A 19,868-nucleotide genomic window follows, 5' to 3' on the forward strand; every position below is an offset into this window, starting at 1 on the left:
TGACTTATATTATAGGAATATAAATCTGGATACTGCTTTTAAAACAGATTTTAGAGTGTTTGGTAAATTGGTTGTAAAGGTGAATACAATTCTCCACTCTTTTCGCCCCACCTCCCCAAGCCCCTATATCATGTCCACAATCCTTGCAACATGTCTTTGCAACAACTCTCATCATTTCTATTTCTCTACCCATTAATCTGGCTTGGCCTTGCAACTTTTGGCCAATGGAATGTGGCAGAGTGACAGCGTTCCAGATCTGAGCCTAAGCCTCATAAGGCATGGCACACTTCTGTTCTCTCACTTGGACTTCTTAGATCGTCATGGAAAGACACCCAGGCTGGTCTCCTGGATGAAGTGATGTGTGAAATGGAGCCAATAGTCTAAGCTGAGGGTATCTTACATCAGCCAACAGCCAGCTGACTGTCAGACATGTCAGTGTGCCTAAGCCAAGCCCAGAACTTCTTTGCCAAGCCTACTGAAGATCTTTTATCTTCTACTTGTCAACAAAATTAATGCCTTCGTGTCTGTGATAATTTGAGTTACCCAATGGAAATAATTCTAGAACAACTATTGCTTATTCTAATAAAGCTCTACTTGGGGAAAAATAAATTGGCATTCTTTATTTATTTTATTTTATTATTTTTTTTAAATATTTTTTTAACGTTTATTTATTTTTGAGACAGAGAGAGGCAGAGCATGAACGGGGGAGGGTCAGAGAGAGAGGGAGACACAGAATCGGAAGCAGGCTCCAGGCTCTGGGCCATCATCAGCCCAGAGCCCGACGCAGGGCTCGAACTCACGGACCGTGAGATCGTGACCTGAGCTGAAGTTGGACGCTTAACCGACTGAGCCACCCAGGCGCCCCTATTTATTTTATTTTTAATTTGATGTAAAAATTCTTTTCCTATCTTTTAATTCAGATTTATCTTGAAAACAAAGTATTTGGAAATGATTAAATGCATGTTTAAATAAAGACCTTTCCTCCTGGTTTTGTTATACAATGCCACAATATTAGAAGCATACTGTAGGCAATAAGCTACTAATTTTCAGCTGCTTTTAAATGTCAGGGATTACTTTTTAAAGCTTTTTGTATTAAGAAAGCACAAATTACCATTTCATTTTTTTTCTTATTGATGAGCACAACAGGATAACTTATGTGTATAATTTTGTTGTTGTTGAAACTCTATAAAATGTCATTCATATAGCATATGAACTTTTACAAAGTAGAAAATAAAGCATGAATAAAGCTTTAGGAAATGCTTTTCTAATACATTGAAGACTATCACAATTACCTTTGAAGAGTTAAGGAAATGATAAAGGGTTTTGATGAGCTATTTAAGTATAAATTACTCATCACACTGTTATAACATTTTATTTTAATGTCCATGATGGTTAATTTTATGTATCAGCTTGACTGGGCTATGGAGTACCAGATATTTAATTAAACTTTATTCTGCGTGTGTCTGTGAGGGTGTTTGTGGAAAAGATTAACATTTGAATTGGTGAAATATACAAATTAAATTATCCTCCACAATGTGGGTGGGCCCTAACCAATCCATTCAGAGATTGAATAGAACTAAATTCAGAGTAAGAGAGAATCCACTCTCTGTCTTTGTGCTGGGACATTGGTCTTCTCTTGCCTTTGGACCAGAAATTACACCATCAGATCTTCTTCCTTTAGGCCTTTGTACTCAGACTAGAACTATACCATTTGTCTCTAAGCTTAAAGTAAAGGGGAAGTATAAAGTGCCAGAAATGCATTCACTCATTCATTCAGCAAAATAAACTGAAAGTCTGTTAGATGACAGAAAATATTCTATATACTATAAATGAAAATGTTAAAAAAATAATAAAACAACTTCCTTCTTAAAGTTTTTATTTTGTTAGAGAAAACAATTTAAAAATATATTAATAAAATCTGTGATATGTTATATACTTCTAAGAAGATACATTTTTATTGAAAATGTGGCATTTGAATAAAAACCTGAAAGAGGTGCATAAGTGAGCAGTTTAGATGTTTGAAGAGGGATCCCTCAGGCTGATGAAAGAGTAGGAATACAGCCCTTGAGGGGAGTACATATCTGCAGTGCATAAGGAATGACTATTAAGTAATGTTTCATGTATTGTAGATCATTTTAAAGCTTTTGATTTTTACTATGAATGAGATGGGAATAGAGTGGAGGATTCTGAGTAGTGATTAGCATGATCTGACCTCTACTTTTACAATGTCTTTTTAGCTTTTGGGTTAGGAATAGATAAAATTGGACATATGTAAAAGCAGGGAGACTGTCTGTTGTAATCACCCAAAAGAGTGATGATGATGGCTTGAACCAGGGTGTCAGTCAGTGGATGTCTAAGAACTAAGTGGGCTTTAGGGGCGCCTGGATGGCTCAGTCAGTTAAGTGCCTGACTTTGGCTCAGGTCATTCTCTCCGAGTTCACGAGTTTGAGCCCCACATCAGTCTCTCTGCTATCAACATGGAACATGCTTCAGATCTTCTGACCCCTCTCTCTCTGCCCCTCCCCCACTTGCGTGTGTGCACGCGTGCACACACTCTATCTCTCTCTCTCTCTCGCAAAATAAATAAACATTTTAAAAAATCGTGAAAAAACGAACTAAGTTTTAGATATATTTTGAAAGTAGAGATATGTTTTTGAGAGACAATGGTGTGAGAATACTCAAAGATGATTCCAAGTTTCTATAATCTGTGTAACTGGGAAAGTGGACTTCACATTTACTGTGATCAGAAAGACTGTAGGAAGATCAGATATTCCGTATAATACAAAATCTGTTGGACACAAGTCTGATATCTCTAAGAAGTTAATATATATAAAGCAGACAGTTAGACATAAGATTTGGGAATTTATAAGAGATCTCTGGCTGGAAATATATATTTGGAATTTTCTGTGTACAAATGGTAGGTAAAAAACTATAAATTAGACAAGACCAAAGAGGCACCAGGTGCAGATAAAAAGATATATCTTCTAAATAACTGAATTTGGGAACATTTCAACATTAAGAAATTATTAAGGAGGAAAATTTAAAGGAGATGAAGGAGAAGTGGTCAATGAGAAAGGAGAAAACCTGGAGGGTGTACTGTTCTGAAGTCTACATGAAAAAAGTATTTATCTGAAGAAAAGAAAAAAAAAAAGACCTGGATAAATACAAGGAAAACTGAGAAATGACTAATATGTATAGGAACCAATATGCTTAGTATCCATGCTGGCAGAATACTGAAGAGGTAAAATTCTATCTGGAATGGTTTAAAAGTATTGGATGAGAAAAAATTGGGTATAGACAATTTTTTTCAAGAAATTTAATTCCAAGGTGAAAAAGAAAATTGAGCAATAGTTAGAGGAGAAAATGGCATCAAAAGAGAATTTTATGAAATGTGTGGAAGCTTTTTAAAATTTTTTTAAATGGAAATGATCCAATAGTTACCAATAGAATTGACAATGCAGGTGCAGTGTGGGCTTTGGGTAGTTTCTATTTACTAAGGGGAAGAATTTGCCTTTGCCTGTAGCATAGCCGATTCTTTCTAAGTAAAAGGAGTTCTGGGAACTTTCTTATAACTTGAAAAGTAAGAGAAGAAAATGCAGTAGGGAAATATAGTACTTTTCCCAGGCATCACTCAGGATCTTTTTCAGGTATCATTTTCTCCTGGAATGTATCACAATTTCTAGTGTCCTGTTTATCCATTTCTTTCCTAGAGATGGGGAGTGCTAGTATGAATTTGTCACATAAATAGAACCATGGTTTTTTAAATTTTTTTCAATGTTTATTTATTTTTGACAGAGCGTGAGCGGGGGAGGGGTAGAGACAGAGGGAGACAAAGAATCTGAAGCAGGCTCAAGGCTCTGAGCTGTCAGCACAGAGCCCGATGTGGGGCTCAAACTCACAAGCTGTGAGATCATGTCCTGAACAGAAGTCAGATACTTAACCAACTGAGCCACCCATGTGCCCCATAAGGGAAGATTTAGTTAGAAGACTAAATGTAGTTTGTAGGAATTCTTTTGGTTTTATTTGTTTCCACACAGCTTGGGGTGTGGAAATTGAGGGTGCTTCCACTAGGGACACTGTCCAAGCAGATTCCTTTTCCCTTTCTTTTCATGTTTCATCTGTTTCATCTCACAGGGGCTCACTGACACAGGGACTGGAGACACTACCTGAAGAATACTTGAGTAAGAGTCCTAGGCAAGACCAATATATTGAAATTTAATCACAAGGTATTTCTTAACTCATTTTTATTATGTTGTCTGTAGCCAAAGAATATATTAACATATTAGTCTTTTAAAAGAATACAAAGGAAGGGGTGCCTGGGTGCCTCAGTCGGTTGTGCATTCGACTTCAGTTCAGGTCAAGATCTCATGGTTTGTGAGTTCGAGCCCCGTGTCGGGCTCTGTGCTGACAGCTCACAGCCTGGAGCCTGCTTCAGATTCTGTCTCCCTCTCTCTGGCCCTCCCCCACTCATGCTCTGTCTCACTCTCTCTCTCAAAAATAAAATAAAATAAAATAAAAATTAAAATTTTTTAAAAAGAATACAAAGGAAGCTTGATGATTTGCTTTGGGGCCTAATCTGGCATGCAGTCCAGGAAAAAGAAAGTTCATGACATGGTTCAGACCACCTTAATATTGGCATTTGTATGCAAAACAACATGTTAATAAAGATGATTACCTTATCAGTCATTGGATACTTCTCATATGTGATCTTTGGGAAATTTTTGGATATGGTACCTGAAAGCAGAAAAAATTCCAGTGTTTGCAGGCTTCCTGGAAAATTATCATCTCAATATTAACTATTAACATATTTACAATGTTTTGGAAGACAATGTAGAAAATTTCAATATCATGCGTTGTCAAATTTTATTTAAAATTCATTTACTCCAGGCTTTCTTTGTTAATTAACGATTTGAGAATATTCAGTTAGTCCCTTTTGCCCAAAAGTCGTTAACCTACAGATTTAAACATCTTTTGAGATAGCATTAACTATTTTATTTTTCCTGAAACATAATTTTGGTAACTGACAAATTCCATGATTATAATCAGGAATAGTTACTTAGGTACCAATGAAATATACTGCCATTCCTTCTAATTTTTAATTCTTGCTTCTTATTTTTGATGGTACTCATTTTTTTCATTCTTCATCCTTTAACTTTATTTCTTCCTGCCTACTTGGATTAGATAAACTCTGTTAGCCCTAAAAGAATATTCAATTATAAATTCTATAGATACACAAATATTTTTAATTATTCCATACGAAAATGAACTGAAAACTCTAATGTGCATATCAACGTAGAATTCACACTTTGGAATATAAAATTAACTGTAATATTTAAAATACCTCAACCCAATATTTGCAATCATAAAGGAAAATGGAGGAAAAAAGAGCAATTGTCTTTTGATTTGATATCACCATTTGTTCTATTTTCCTGTGGGGAATTCATATAGAAGTGCAAGGACAATAAATTGTCAGGTTCAAATTAAAATTTATACCTTGAGATAAAAATAAGAGGCACAAGAAAACAACATAGATCTTTTCAACAGAAGGCCTCCTGTTGCTCCTGATACTATGGGGTCCAAAGGTCCTATGAATTAGTTACTCTCTTGACACATTGTTGGGAACTTATTGCCAGCCTTCTTCCTTACAGAAAGCCTTTGATGTTTGGAAAAATAGGAAGCAAATTGTATTTTACCTTCATTTTAAAACTCTGAGGCAACTCTAAACAAAACGCATTTCTTGCGCTTCCATTATTTTTTATGGTATACTATAAATGAAATACTTTTGTGGTAAAACTCTTCTTTTAATTAATGAATACACTTCCTCTTCTCGATTTCTGTCTTATTGTTAAAACCACCTTCACGTCTCTATATTTGCAAATTGAAATTTTGGTTTCAGTTCTGATTCATACATCACTATTTTTGTTCAAAGAATCACCAATGTTTTACAGTTTCACTCCTCAACTATTATTTTAACCATCACATCATATCGATTTCTATGATCAAAACCATTTGTATACTTTTATTTCTTCTACTCATATCATTTAAATATGGAAATTATAATTGATCATGGATTTGTATTTTCAATTCAGATATGAGTTTTCAACTATTCAGAATGATTTCGACATCACGTTAACCTTCTGTTCAAAAAGTTCAAGAACCCACCATGCACTGTCCAAATTCCAGTAAGTTTTTCACAAAAGAAGTATAATGAGATCATTAAATATTGATCTAATGGAAATCCAATATAATGAAAATACACAAACAAAAGGATATACATTAAAAATAATTATGAAATATTAAGAATTTTGCTAGCATTCTAGATTTTGTGTAAGAAAGATTTTTTTGTCCACTTATATTTTTTATAGAAATAATGAAATCGGTAACTAACAAGGGAGGAGGAGCATGTGATAAAGGGATAAGAAAAAATAATCCCAAACTGAAAGCAAACAAGACAAATAAATTAAAGGGTATTTCAGGTAAATAAATTAATGAAATATAAGAAAAATAATGAAAATAATTTGTCCAAGTAACATTTGGACATATACTTTAACTATAAACCCTCAGCTAAAACCAACATACAAACATACACAGAGGTATTCCTATTGAAAGCTAAGTATTTTTGAGATAATGGTACGTATTTAGTAATTCTTTAAAACCATCTTCTGTAATTATAGGATTGAGCAAGAAACAAATATATTATTGCTTAGAACTGGCTTCCTCAATAGGAAAGAAGGGAAATATCAGTCAGGAAGACAGGGAAGAACAATGTAGGATTAGATTTCATTAAAAAGTATAAATGTAACTCCTGATTATGTTTATGTATGTGTGCATATGCATATATATATATATATATATATATATATATATACATACACATACAAATACATTATTTCTGATATATGTATATATGTGTATATTTACATATTTATATATATTTCAGAGTGTATATGTGTGTGTGTGTGTGTGTGTGTGTGTGTGTGTGTGTGTGCCTTTCTAGTATAAAGCTGAGAAACAAAACCGATGAGTTAAAAAATTCCCCTAAACTCATATAGCTGATGTACATTGGAGGTAGTATTTAAAATGCAGCACATACTCCAAAAGTATTTGGCTGATTATAATGTAAGTCAGAATTCAGGTATTACAGATGTATATTAATTTTTATTATGTAAAATGTGCACACTGTTACTTACCAGCTAAAATAGAAACTAAAAGTTGCATTCATAACATTGAAACTATGTTTGAATGTTAATATATGTTAAAAAGAATAATTGTAGTCTTCTAAAAGTAAACATACAGCAAAAGCTCAAAAGTGAATCACTTATATATTTATTTTCCAAAAAAAGTTATAGTAAAAAGGAAATGGATAAAATTATGATAGCCAAAGAGAATTTAAAAATACATATATTCTTAATATCTGACAAAGGAAATGTGCCCAAAACAATAACTGATAGACTTGACAAAACTGATTTGACAAATCGTACATATTATATCCCATGAAATATAAAATAACTATGGAACGTTTAGACATGATGATCTTTTATTTCACCAAGACAATCTCCATAGATCAAATTTATAGTGTGTTGTTTACAAAGTCATGTCACAAAATGCAAATTTTAAAAATAAAAATTTAATTCATAAAATGAATTTTCAGCCATATTTTATTTTATTTTTAAAGTTTATTTATTTTGAGAGAAAGACAAAGTGTGCAAACATAGGAGGGACAGAGAGAAGGAGAGAAAGAATCTCAAGCAGTCTTTGAGCAGTCAGTGCAGATCCCCACATAGGGCTTGAACTCACAAACTGTGAGATCATGACCTGAGCCAAGATTGAGTCAGGTGCTTAACTGACTGAGACAGCCAGGTGCCCCATTTTTCATCCATATTTTAAAGATTAAATTGCATTTAACTAAAATTAACTAAAATAGGAATATTCCCATTAAATGAAGATTAAAGCAAAAATTAGAGATACTGCCGTATTATTTATTCAATTCCATACAGTAATATAAAAGTGAATACAAGTGAGAAATATTAGCAATGGTGAAAATGCCACGTCCAAGTACAATTATGATTGTTTCCCTGTAATCCAAGAGAATGATTTTGATAGAAAGATTTAACATTACATTATTAATTCTTCTATAAACATTCTCAATTATTACACAAACAAAAATTCCAAAAAACCTAATTATACCTAATTTTAATAGTTATTGGGTAATGAAATATTATGTTATAGACGTTTGTATTCTGGGGGCACCTGGGTGGGTCAGTCAGTTAAGTGTCTAACTCCTGGTTTCGGCTCAGGTCATGATCTCATGGTTTGTGAGTTCAGGCCCCATGTTGGGCTCTGCACTGACAGTGTGGAATCTGCTTGGGACTCTCTCTCTCTCTCTCTCTCTGCCCCTCTCATGCACTCTCAAAATAAATAAGATATACTTAATAAAAAAGTTTATATTCTGATGAGGAGACAGTAGGGAATAAAACCAGATAATACAAGGTCCTAAGTATATCAGTGGGGAGTAGATTCTGAATACAGTTAGAAAGAGAAGGTTTACTCAATATGAAAAAAATACACACACACACACACACACACACACACACACATAGACTTAACAGTAAAGAAGAAAGAAAAAATGTGAAATGAGGTGACATTATAGGGTATATGACAAAACATGGTGGGAAAGTACAAATATGTCAAAATGTGCCTATATACACACATTGCTTCTATCAGATATATGTTGACGGTGGAATATCATCACAGAATTACAAGAAAAATATAGAATAAACTAGATTGGTGAATTTAATTTAATTTAATTAGTTGTTTTGGTGGAGTTAAGTTTAAAAAAAATCACAGGAAAAAGCAAATAATTTCTATATATATAGAAAATTTACATATATAAATTTCTTATTGTTGTAAAAAATGCTACATACTCATTGTTGCTGTAAAACATAAGTACATATATCAATTTTTACATATATCAATTCTTATTGTTGCTGTAAAAATGATACATACTTATTTTTGCTGTGAAAAAATACTACAAACTCAGTGGCTTTAAGTAACACCACTTTATTATTTCAGTCTTGGCTGAAATAGATGGGCAGGACTATGCTCCTTTTGGAGGTGCTAGGAGAGAATCTATTCCTTAGCCTTTTCTAGGTTCTAGAGGCTGACATTCCTTGACTTCTGGGTCTGCACCAATCTGACATTCGTTTTGGTCATCACCTCTCTGACTTTGAAATTCCTGCCTCTATCTTCTAAATAACCTTTTGATTGGATCAGGCCCACCCAAATAAGTCAAAATAACTTCCCCATCTCAAAATCATTAACTTAATCACACCTGCAATATCCCTTTTTCCATGTAAGGTAGACATATTCACAGATTTAGAGAAATAGGATGTGGACATCTTTGGGGACTTTTATTCTACCCATGATACATACAAAAAAATAAGCAAAATACCACAATTAAGACATAAGTGCTCTATATGCTGTCTAAAGGAGACTCACTTTAGAACTAAAGATACCTACAAATTTTAAGTGAGGGGTGGAGAATGATTTGTCATGCAAAGAGACATCAAATGAAAGCCAGAGTAGCTATACTTATATCAGAAAAACTAGATTTTAAAACAAAGACTGTAACAAGAGAGGAAGAAGGACACTATATCATAATAAAGGGGTCTCTCCAACAACACAATCTAACAATTGTAAATATTTATGCCTCCCACCTGAAACACTGAATTATATAAAACAATAACAAACAAAAGGGAACTCATTGATAATAATATGATTATAGTAGGGGACTTTAACATCCCACTTAACAGTGATGGGCAGATCATCCATACAGAAAATCAAGGAAACAATGGCTTTGAATGACACACTGGACTAGATGGAATTAACATATATTCAGAACATTTCATTCTAAAGCAGCAGAATTCACATTCTTCTCGAGTGCACATGGAACATCCTCCAGAATAGATCGCATTCTGGGTCACAAATCAGCCCTAAACAAGTACAAAAAGATCAAAACCATACTATGCATATTTTCAGACCACATGGTATGAAACTTGGAAGTCAACTACAAGAAAAAAATTGGAAAGGCCACAAATACATGGAGGCTAAAGAACATCCTACAAAAGCATGAATGGGTCAACCAGGAAATTAAAGAATACATTTAAAAAATACGTGGAAACAAGTGAGAATGAAAATATGATGGTTCAAAATCTTTGGGATGCAGCAGAGTCAGTCACAAGAGGGAAGTATACAGTGATACAGGCCTACCTCAAGAGGTGAGGAAAATCTCAATAAACAACCTGACCTTACACCTAAAGGAGCTAGAAAAAGAAACATAAATGAAACCTAAAGCCAGAAGAAGAAGGGGAATAATAAAGATTACAATAGAAATAAATGATATAGAAACAAAAACAAACCCTAGTAGAATAGATCAATGAAACTAGAAACTGGTTTGGTGAAAGAATAAATAAAATTGAGGGGTACTTGGATGGCTCAGTTGGTTAAGCATCTGACTTCAGCCAGGTCATGCTCTCATGGCTCATGAATTCGAGCCCCATGTCAGGCTCTGTGCTGACAGATCAGAGCCTGGAGCCTGCTTGGGATTCTGTGTGTCCCTGTCTCTCTCTGCCCCTCCCCTAGTCACCCTCTGTCTCTCTCTCTCTCCTTCAAAAGTAAATAAACATTAAAAAGTTAAAAAAAAAGAATAAATAAAATTGATAAACCCAAGCCAGACTTATCAAAAAGAAAAGAGAATGGACCCAAATAAATAAGGTCATGAATGATATAGGAGGGATCACAACCAATACAGCAATACAAACAATATTAAGAAAATATTATGAAGTTATATGTCAACAGATTGGACAATCTGGAAGAAATGGACAAATTCCTAGAAACATAAAACCTACAAAAACTGAAACAGGAAGAAATAGAAAACGTGAACAAACTGATAACCATGGAAAAATTTAATCAGCAATAAAAAGTCTCCCAAGAAACAAAAGTCCAGGGCAAGATGACTTCTCTGGGGGATTCTACCAGACATTAATTTTTTTTTTTTAACATTTATTCATCTTTTGAGAGAGAGAGAGATTGAGACAGAATCCAAAGCAGGTTCCAGGCTCTGAGCTGTCAGCACAGAGCAGGACGCGGGGCTTGAACTCATGAACCGTGAGATCATGACCTCGCTGAAGTCAGATGCTTACCCAACTGAGCCACCCAGGCATCCCTCTACCAGACATTTAAAGAAGAGGTAACACCTATTCTTCTCAAACTGTTCCCAAAAACAGAAATGGAAGGAAAACTTCCCACCCTATTCTACAAGGCCAGCATTACCTTGATTCCAAAACCAGATAAAGTCTCCACTAAAGAAGAGAATTATATGCCAATATCCCTGATGATCATGGATGCAAAAATTCTCAACAAGATCATAGCAAAAAGAATCCAACAGTGCATTAAAAGAATCATTCACCACAGTCAAGTATGATTTATTCCTGGGTTGCAAGTTTGGTTGAAATTCTCAAATCAATCAATGTGATACACTATAATAATAAAAATGTATCAGAACCATATCATCTTGTCAATAGATGCATAAAAAGCATTAGACAAAATACAGCATCAATTCTTGATAAAAACCCTCAACAAGGCGGTGATAGAAAGAACATATCTCAAAATTATAAAGGCCATGTACAAAAGACCCACAGCTAATACCACCCTCAATGGGGAAAAACTGAAAGCTTTTCCTTTATGGTCAGAAAGAGAGGGGTTTCCACTCTCACCATTATTATTTAACATAATACTTGACGTCCTACTCTCGGCATTCAGGCAACAAAAAAATAAAAGGCATCAAAATCATCAAGGAAGAAGTCAAACTTTCACCATTCGCAGATTACATGACACTCCATGTAGAACACATGAAAGACTCCACCAAAAAATTGCTAGAACTGATACATCAATTCAGAAAAGTCACAGGACAAAAAATCAATGAACAGAAATCTGTTTCATTTCTACACACCAATAATGAAGCAGCAGGAAGAGGAATCTAGGAATCAATCCCATTTACAATTGCATCTAAACCAGTAAGATAGTCTGGAATAAACCTAATCAAAGAGGTAAAATATTTCTAGTCTGAAAACCATAAAACATTTATGAAAGAAATTAAAGATGACGCTATGAAATGGAAAAACACTACATCCTCATGGATTAGAAGAAAAAATATTGTTAAAATTTCTATACTACCCTGAAGAATGTACATATTTAATGAAATCCTTATAAAAAATACCACTAGCATTTTCACAGAGCTAGAACAGACAATTCTAAAATTTGTATGGAAGCACAAAATACCCCAAATAGCCAAAGCCATCTTAAAAAGGAAAAGCAAAGCTGGAGGCTTCACAATTCCAGACTTCAAGATATATTATCAAGCTGTAGTCATCAAGACGGTATTGTATTGGCACAACAAAACAGACATATAGATCAATGGAACAGAATAGAGAACCCAGAAATGAATCCACAACTGTATGGTCAACTAATCTTCGACAAAGCAGGAGAGAATATCCAATGGAAAAAAGACAATCTCTTCAACAAACGTTTTTAGGAAAAGTGGAAAGCAACATGTAGAAGAAATAAACTTGACCACTTTCTTACACCATACACAAAAAATAAATTCAAAATGGATTAAAGAGGGGTGTTTGGCTGGCTCAGTCAGTACAGCATGCAGTTCTTAATCTCGAGGCTGTGAGCTCAAGACCCATGCTGGGCATGGGGCCTACTTAAAATAAAAAAAAAAAAAATTTAAATGGATTAAAGACCTAAATGTGAGGCAGGAAACCATCATCATCCTAGAGGAAAACACATCCTAGAGGCAACAACCTCTTTGACCTTGGCTTTAGCTACTTCTTACTAGACATGTCTCCAGAGGCAAGGGAAACACAAACAAACATGAACTATTGGGACTACATCAAGATAAAATCTGCACAGTGGAGTAACCAATCAACAAAACTAAAAAGCAACCTTTGGAATGGGAAAAGTTATTTGCAAATTACATATCTGATAAAGGGTTAGTATCGAAAACCTATAAAGAACTTATAAAACTTTACACACACACAAAACCAAATAACCCATTTAAAAATGGACAGGAGACATAAATAGACATTTTTCCAAAGAAGACATGCATATGGCTAACAGATACATGACGAGATGTTCAACATCACTCATCATCAGGGAATACAAATCAATACTAAATGAGATATCACCTGACACCTGTCACAATGGCTAAAACTAACAACACAAGAAACAGCAGATGTTGGTGAGGATGCAGAGAAAGGGAACCCTCTTACACTGTTGGAGAAATTGTAAACTAGTGCAGCTACTCTGGAATAGTATGGAGGTTCCTTTAAAAGTTAGAAATAGAAGTACCCTATCTCTCTATCTCTCTATATCTATCTATCTATCTATCTATCTATCTATCTATCTATATAAGTTTAGAGACCAACTGAGGGTTGCTGGAGGGGAGGTAAATGGGGGGATGGGTTAAATGGGTGGTGGCTATTAGGAGTACACTTGTGATGAGCACTGGCTTTTAGTGTTGAACCACTAAATTCTGCACCTGAAACTAATATTACACTAATGTCAACCAACTGGAATTTAAGCAAAAAACTAAAAAAACCCCTAAAAACTAAAAACTAAAAAATACATAAATGCAACTAACAAAATACATAAGTGAATACATAAATACATAAGTGAAACTAAAAAAAAATACATAAGTGCAAGATGACAGTAAAGGTACATATTTATATTCTTCAGATGTATAGAGGCATTGTAGGTCCCCAACATAAATCATATTCAAGAAATCTAGATTTTTGATAACACAGAACTGAAAAATGTGCTTAAGATCAGAAAACTATATCCCAATAATAAAATGTCCTCAATCTATGAAAAAACCTTCACCAAAAAGAAATGAAATAAACACTGCATATAGCAAAGTATTTGGATTACTAATAAACAAATAATAAAATTACTATCAGATTTCAAAAGTAGAAAACAATGATACTCATTAAATGCTGAAAGAAATGTAAATTGGAGCCACTTACAGTCTATCATAAAATAAAAATGTATCTGATGCTTTCTCCATCAATTTTAATTATAGAAATATCACCCAAGACCAAAATTGGAAAGAATAAAATATTTTATAGAAGAATTCTTAACCAAGATTCAAAAAATGAAAGCTATATTAATAATTATAAGACACCTATAGCTTAGTATATTTTGCCAAAATATAGACTAGTGAACATATATTGGCATGCAAAGATGTTCCTGATTAAATCAAATGATATATGAGAAAAATTAACACACACTACTCCCAAAGACACACAGTAGCTGTAAAGTGTCATAACAAGCTCAGACTCTGAATAACTACTTATTTCTTAGTGAGAAACTTTGTTCTATAATTAATAGGTGATCAGACACATTGATGTTTGAAATTCTATCAGTAAGAAACATTCTGGTCTTGCCTGGAGAATCTTGATCATATCAACACTGAGAATCAGCCTCCATTTAATCCCGGGTGCATATCAGTGGTTCCTGGACAGAACATTATATATCTATTTTAAATTTGTAGTTTCAAAGTACATAGAGACCCTGGGTCACTTTATGGTCTAGACCTGATTTTGACCCCTTATACATAGCCTAGGGTTACTTTGACCCATCAAAATACTGCTTCACCTGAATTTCACCTAATGTATTTTTCTCCAAATCCTTTAATTTCCAAGTTTTTCCTTTGTTGAGTGAGACACCCACAATTTTTCCTTGATGCAAATAGTGCTGAGTTTAGCCAGTGTCAGGAGCTCAGCTGAGCTAGGCAAGAGCTGAGCTGCAGAGTATGGAAGTGGCCAATTGAAGCAACTTTGAGCCAGATGAAAGTAACAGTGGATGAAGACTCCAGTCATTTATCATGATAGTATAAGGAAGAGGCCAAAACCAGAGAAAGGTTTAACTCTCCCCTGTTTGATTTCTACCCATGAAGCAATACACTTATGGAGAGTCAGGTGGACCAGCAAAGATGTGGGTCCTTTCTCACAATTGAGGAAGTCCCAAATAAAAGTTTTTGACAGTTTTATGGATCTGCTGCTTGGGTGAAAGGGCCAGGGGAGAGGGTTAAGAGTGGAAAAGTACTGTATACTGAGGTACAGTGGATAAAGTACCTTCAAGATTTCCATCCCCTCCCTTCCCCCATGTAAATATGCAAAGAACATGATCAGCAAAAGCTATACTCCTCAGTCAGAACACAATTTTGTCCCTTACTGTTTCAGCTGACTGGTTTAAGGCAATGCATGGATGTGAGTGCATGTGCACACAGACAGACAGACAGGCACACACACACACACACCTACACACTTACACATCTAAACAAAAACAGTTCGTGATGGGTATAGATGGCGGAAAATTCCATTTTTATATTTGCTTGTTTAAACATTCAAATTTTGTTTATTAAACTGATATTACTAAGCAATATTGCACTAATAAAAGTTGGGGAAAATGTGAAATAAAGATAAATAGCTCCAGTAAGAAATTAATGTTTGTTTAAAATAATGATGACATGAAACCATTTTATAAGTCCACAAAAGACAATAAAATTGTTCACTATCTCTGAAATTAAAAGTAATGAACCTGCTTAATGAGGAGCAATTGTCTAAGGGAATTTTGAATAATCAAAGAACTAAGTATACTTAAAAAATAAGACTCCCTTTTGTTTGAAGAAAACACAAATACAATTTGTCTACATATTCTTGGATACAGAAAAATGCTTTTCAACAGTCTGCATATTTCAAGATTGTTAACAGAAACACATTTAGAAACATGAAATGCATTTCAGAGTGCATAGACTCCAGCTAAATTATTTTTTCAATAATACTCCGACTTCCATAATTGAAATATGAGCTTCTACTCCTCACTTTCTATATACATAATATGTTCCACAGAAACTTAGCAAATAAAGAAATATGGGATTGGAAAAATATTATTAAAAGGGTTTGGTACATTGTAGGACAGAAAGCTTAGATATGTGTGTATTAGTTTTCTATTGATTTGTCATATGAGATAAAGAAAATTTCTGCTTAAAACGTACATGCGCACAAAGGCCAGCCTGCTGCTGATCATAAGTCCACTTGAGCCTAAAGGACTCATCTCTGGGAGATGAAGTCTGGCTTCATGTCCAAATAAATGACATCATGCTACAATAATAACCAATCCCAAAAAAGACTTTTCAATTACATTCTGTAACTAATCCAATTGGTATTTTTCTGAATCCAATCTTATTTAAAATGAAATTCCTCCTTCCTGCATTCTAACTGCCCCTTAGACTACATATGCAGAAACATTCAGTCTACTTATTCTATATTATGGACTCTCTTGGCCTAATAAACTAATAAATTCCATCTTGATTTAAATGAATTTTTGCCTCTATTTTCCAACATCCTCCCACCACCAAAAAACATGATTTCGGATGAATTTTACATGCTATCTACACCAAAATATTAAATAAATTGTAATTTAAAAATCTTTCAGCATACAGCTGATGTTTTTGCTTTTGAGAATCCAACTCTTCTTCTTACTTTTTTTTTTTTGGTTTTTACATTGATTTTGTGTCTCTTGTCATAAGGCATATCTAGTCTGCCTCTCTCTACAGAAGTTCAAATTGGCTAGATCATCCCATTCTTTACCCCATGCTTGACAGGGAGTGGCTAAATAACATGAGCACTGCCGAACCACTCTTTCTTTTTATGATTGTTAATTTGGGAAATTTTTGAAGACATCATGTAGGGAATTTGAGGAGGTGAGTTAAAGCTAGCACATAACAATGAATATATAAAATCCTGTATCATGGGGATACATTGATCTTATTTGACTAACTGATATGATTGTGGTTGCTACTGCCTGTATCTTTGGAATTTTCTCAGTTCATTACCTCCCACCGCCTACATTTTTCAAATTGTCTTTTCCAATTACTTTCAATTGATTTTACTTAATTTTCTCCATGCATTTTAAAAATATATATCTGAGGTCACATCATATCATTTGTAATTTATAATCCTGCCTGGTAGATAAGCTGCTATAAACAGTGGCTGTAGGCAAAAGAACTGGGGCTAGTGAAGTGAGGGACTGAAAAATAACGAAATGGCTTAGATTAGGCAGAAGCCTATAAACACCTATTCATAATACAAGCTGGCAAATTAGCTGACGATTTGGAATCAAATGCTCATTGAGGTAAGCTCTTGCAGAATGAATTTTTGAAATCCAAGAATTCTGAATGAAAGAGAATGAAAGTGACTGTTTTTGACTGTGTTCTGCAGGCTAGAGAAAACTTAAGACCAAACACATACACACACACACACACTCACACGCACACATTAAATAACCTCCAAATTTTGCAGCTCAAATCAGGAACTAAATTCAGGAATATTCTATAGCAGTGGAGGAACAACGTTTGAAATGGCTAACCTCTTCAGAACAGAGAGGACTAGACATCACACTCAGAATTTGGCATGGTAGGTTGTCACATTAGAACCTCTGCTGGGGAATTCTAGCCTGGTTTTAATATACACAGTCCAAATAAATAAAGATGATAGAGATTCCCTGGCGTAATCAAGAACAATCTTTCTCAATAACTTTTAATTCATGTCAAAATAAAATTTAGCATTTACATGATATCCTAGAATAAGTAGAAAAGATTAATCATAGCTCTAAAAGACCAATCCAGGGGCCTAGCCCTTCCTAGTCCTTCCTCTCCCTTCTAGGAATTGGAGGAGAGGGGGGGAAATATAAGCACAACTGTATGACAGGTACCACACCCCATGTTGAGGGAAATAAATATAAATATTTTTAAAATCTTTTTTAAAGTTTATTATTTATTTATTTATTTAGTTAGAGAGAATGAGTGAGCAGGGGAGGGGAAAAGAGTGAGAGAGAGAGAATCCCAAGCAGGCTCTGCACTGTCAGTTCAGGGTCCGATGCAAGTCTCTAACCCACAAACTGTGAGATCATGACCTGAGTCGAAATCAAGAGTCAGCCGCTTAACCAACTGAGCCACCCAGACACCCCCAGGAAATCTAAATATTTAGAAAGATGGAATCTTTGGATCATTTGTTTGGGTTTAAATAACCTTTAACTATGATTTGTAAAATAGTGTAGAAAAATGTCTCATTATTAAAGATTTTATGCATACTTTCAGTGGGATCAAAGTTCAACATCCATGGAAACCTTACTGGTAGGTAAGATTCTCTCTGCTGGAGAAGATAGTATGAACTGCAATAATTTAAAGGAATCTGTGGTGGGGTGCCTGGGTGGCTCAGTCAGTTAAGTGTCTGACTCCAGCTCAGGTCATGATTTCACAGCTCATGGGTTTGAGGCTCAGGTCATGATCTCATGGCTCATGGGTTTGAGTCCCGCATTGGCCTCTCTGCTGACAGATCAGAGCCTGGAGACTGCTTCAGATTCTGTGTCTGTCTCTGCCACACATCCCCCCTCCCCTCTCTTTCAAATATAAATAAACATTAATTTTTTTTAAATGGGATCTGTGATGGTGATACAATAATTTTTGGTGGTTATGTGGTCATGGCTTTCCTTAGAAATAAAGAGAAGAGCAATCTACTCAATTTTACCTCCCTTTAAAAATTCATCAATTGAAGACTAGTAAGTAAAAAGTTATAACAGAGAGAAAGGGTAGAGAATCATGATTTCCTCCCCCCTCAACCATCCACCATATTTGTGTCAAATCAGAGATGTGATGCTTGCAGAATGCAATGTGTTAGATTCTATTATTTTGTCCATGTATTTTCTTTACTTGGTCCTATGACTAAATAGCCTCTGCCATCTGTCTCTCCCTTTGAGAAGGCTATACAGGCTTGGCCACTGACATATTAATAGAAAGTGATATCTTCCATTGGTAAGTAAAAGTTTAAAGTTTTTTTACATTTATTTATTTTTTAAGAAACAGAGTGAGACAAAGCGTGAGTGGGGGAGGGGCAGAGAGAGAAGGAGACACAGAATCTGAAGCAGGCTCCAGGCTCTGAGCAAGCAGTCAGCACAGAGCCCGATGTGGGGCTCAAACCCACAAACTGTGAGATCATGACCTGAGCTGAAGTCGGACGCTCAACCGACTGAGCCACCCAGGAGCCCCAATTGGTAAGTAAAAGTTTTAAAAGGCAATTGTGGGGGCGCCTGGGTGGCTCAGTCGGTTGAGCGTCCGACTTCAGCTCAGGTCACGATCTTGCGGTCCGTGAGTTCGAGCCCCGCGTCGGGCTCTGGGCTGATGGCTCGGAGCCTGGAGCCTGTTTCCGATTCTGTGTCTCCCTCTCTCTCTGCCCCTCCCCCGTTCATGCTCTGTCTCTCTCTGTCTCAAAAATAAATAAAAAACATTTAAAAAAAATTAAAAAAAAAAAAATAAAAGGCAATTGTGGTAATGGCTCTTTTCTCCTGACCCTAAAAATGACATGTTTCAAAATGAGTTTTTTCCTTAAGATGCATCCCTGAATGAAGAAAACGGGTGAAGTAGAGTCACAGTCAATATGCAACATGAGAAAAATAAAATAAATTTTCATTGTGGATTTTTGATTTGCCAATGAGGCATAGCCTAGTAAAGGCTAATGAGGTCAGAAAGGAATCCAGGTATACTTAAAACATGGATATGCAGGAACAACTCAAACAATACTGGATACTGATGGGTTTATTTCTAATAGCTTTATCTAAAGGATCTCTGGATAAGCCATTTAAATATACATTGAAGTAAGAAAAGCTCAGAACTTTCTGGAAATTTCATGTACTAGTTCTAAACTGTCACCAATTCCTGGAAACTCACAATATCACTGCACCCCAAT

This window comes from Panthera uncia (genome assembly GCF_023721935.1).
Source record: "Panthera uncia isolate 11264 chromosome A1 unlocalized genomic scaffold, Puncia_PCG_1.0 HiC_scaffold_17, whole genome shotgun sequence".
Classification (NCBI taxonomy): Eukaryota; Metazoa; Chordata; class Mammalia; order Carnivora; family Felidae; genus Panthera; species Panthera uncia.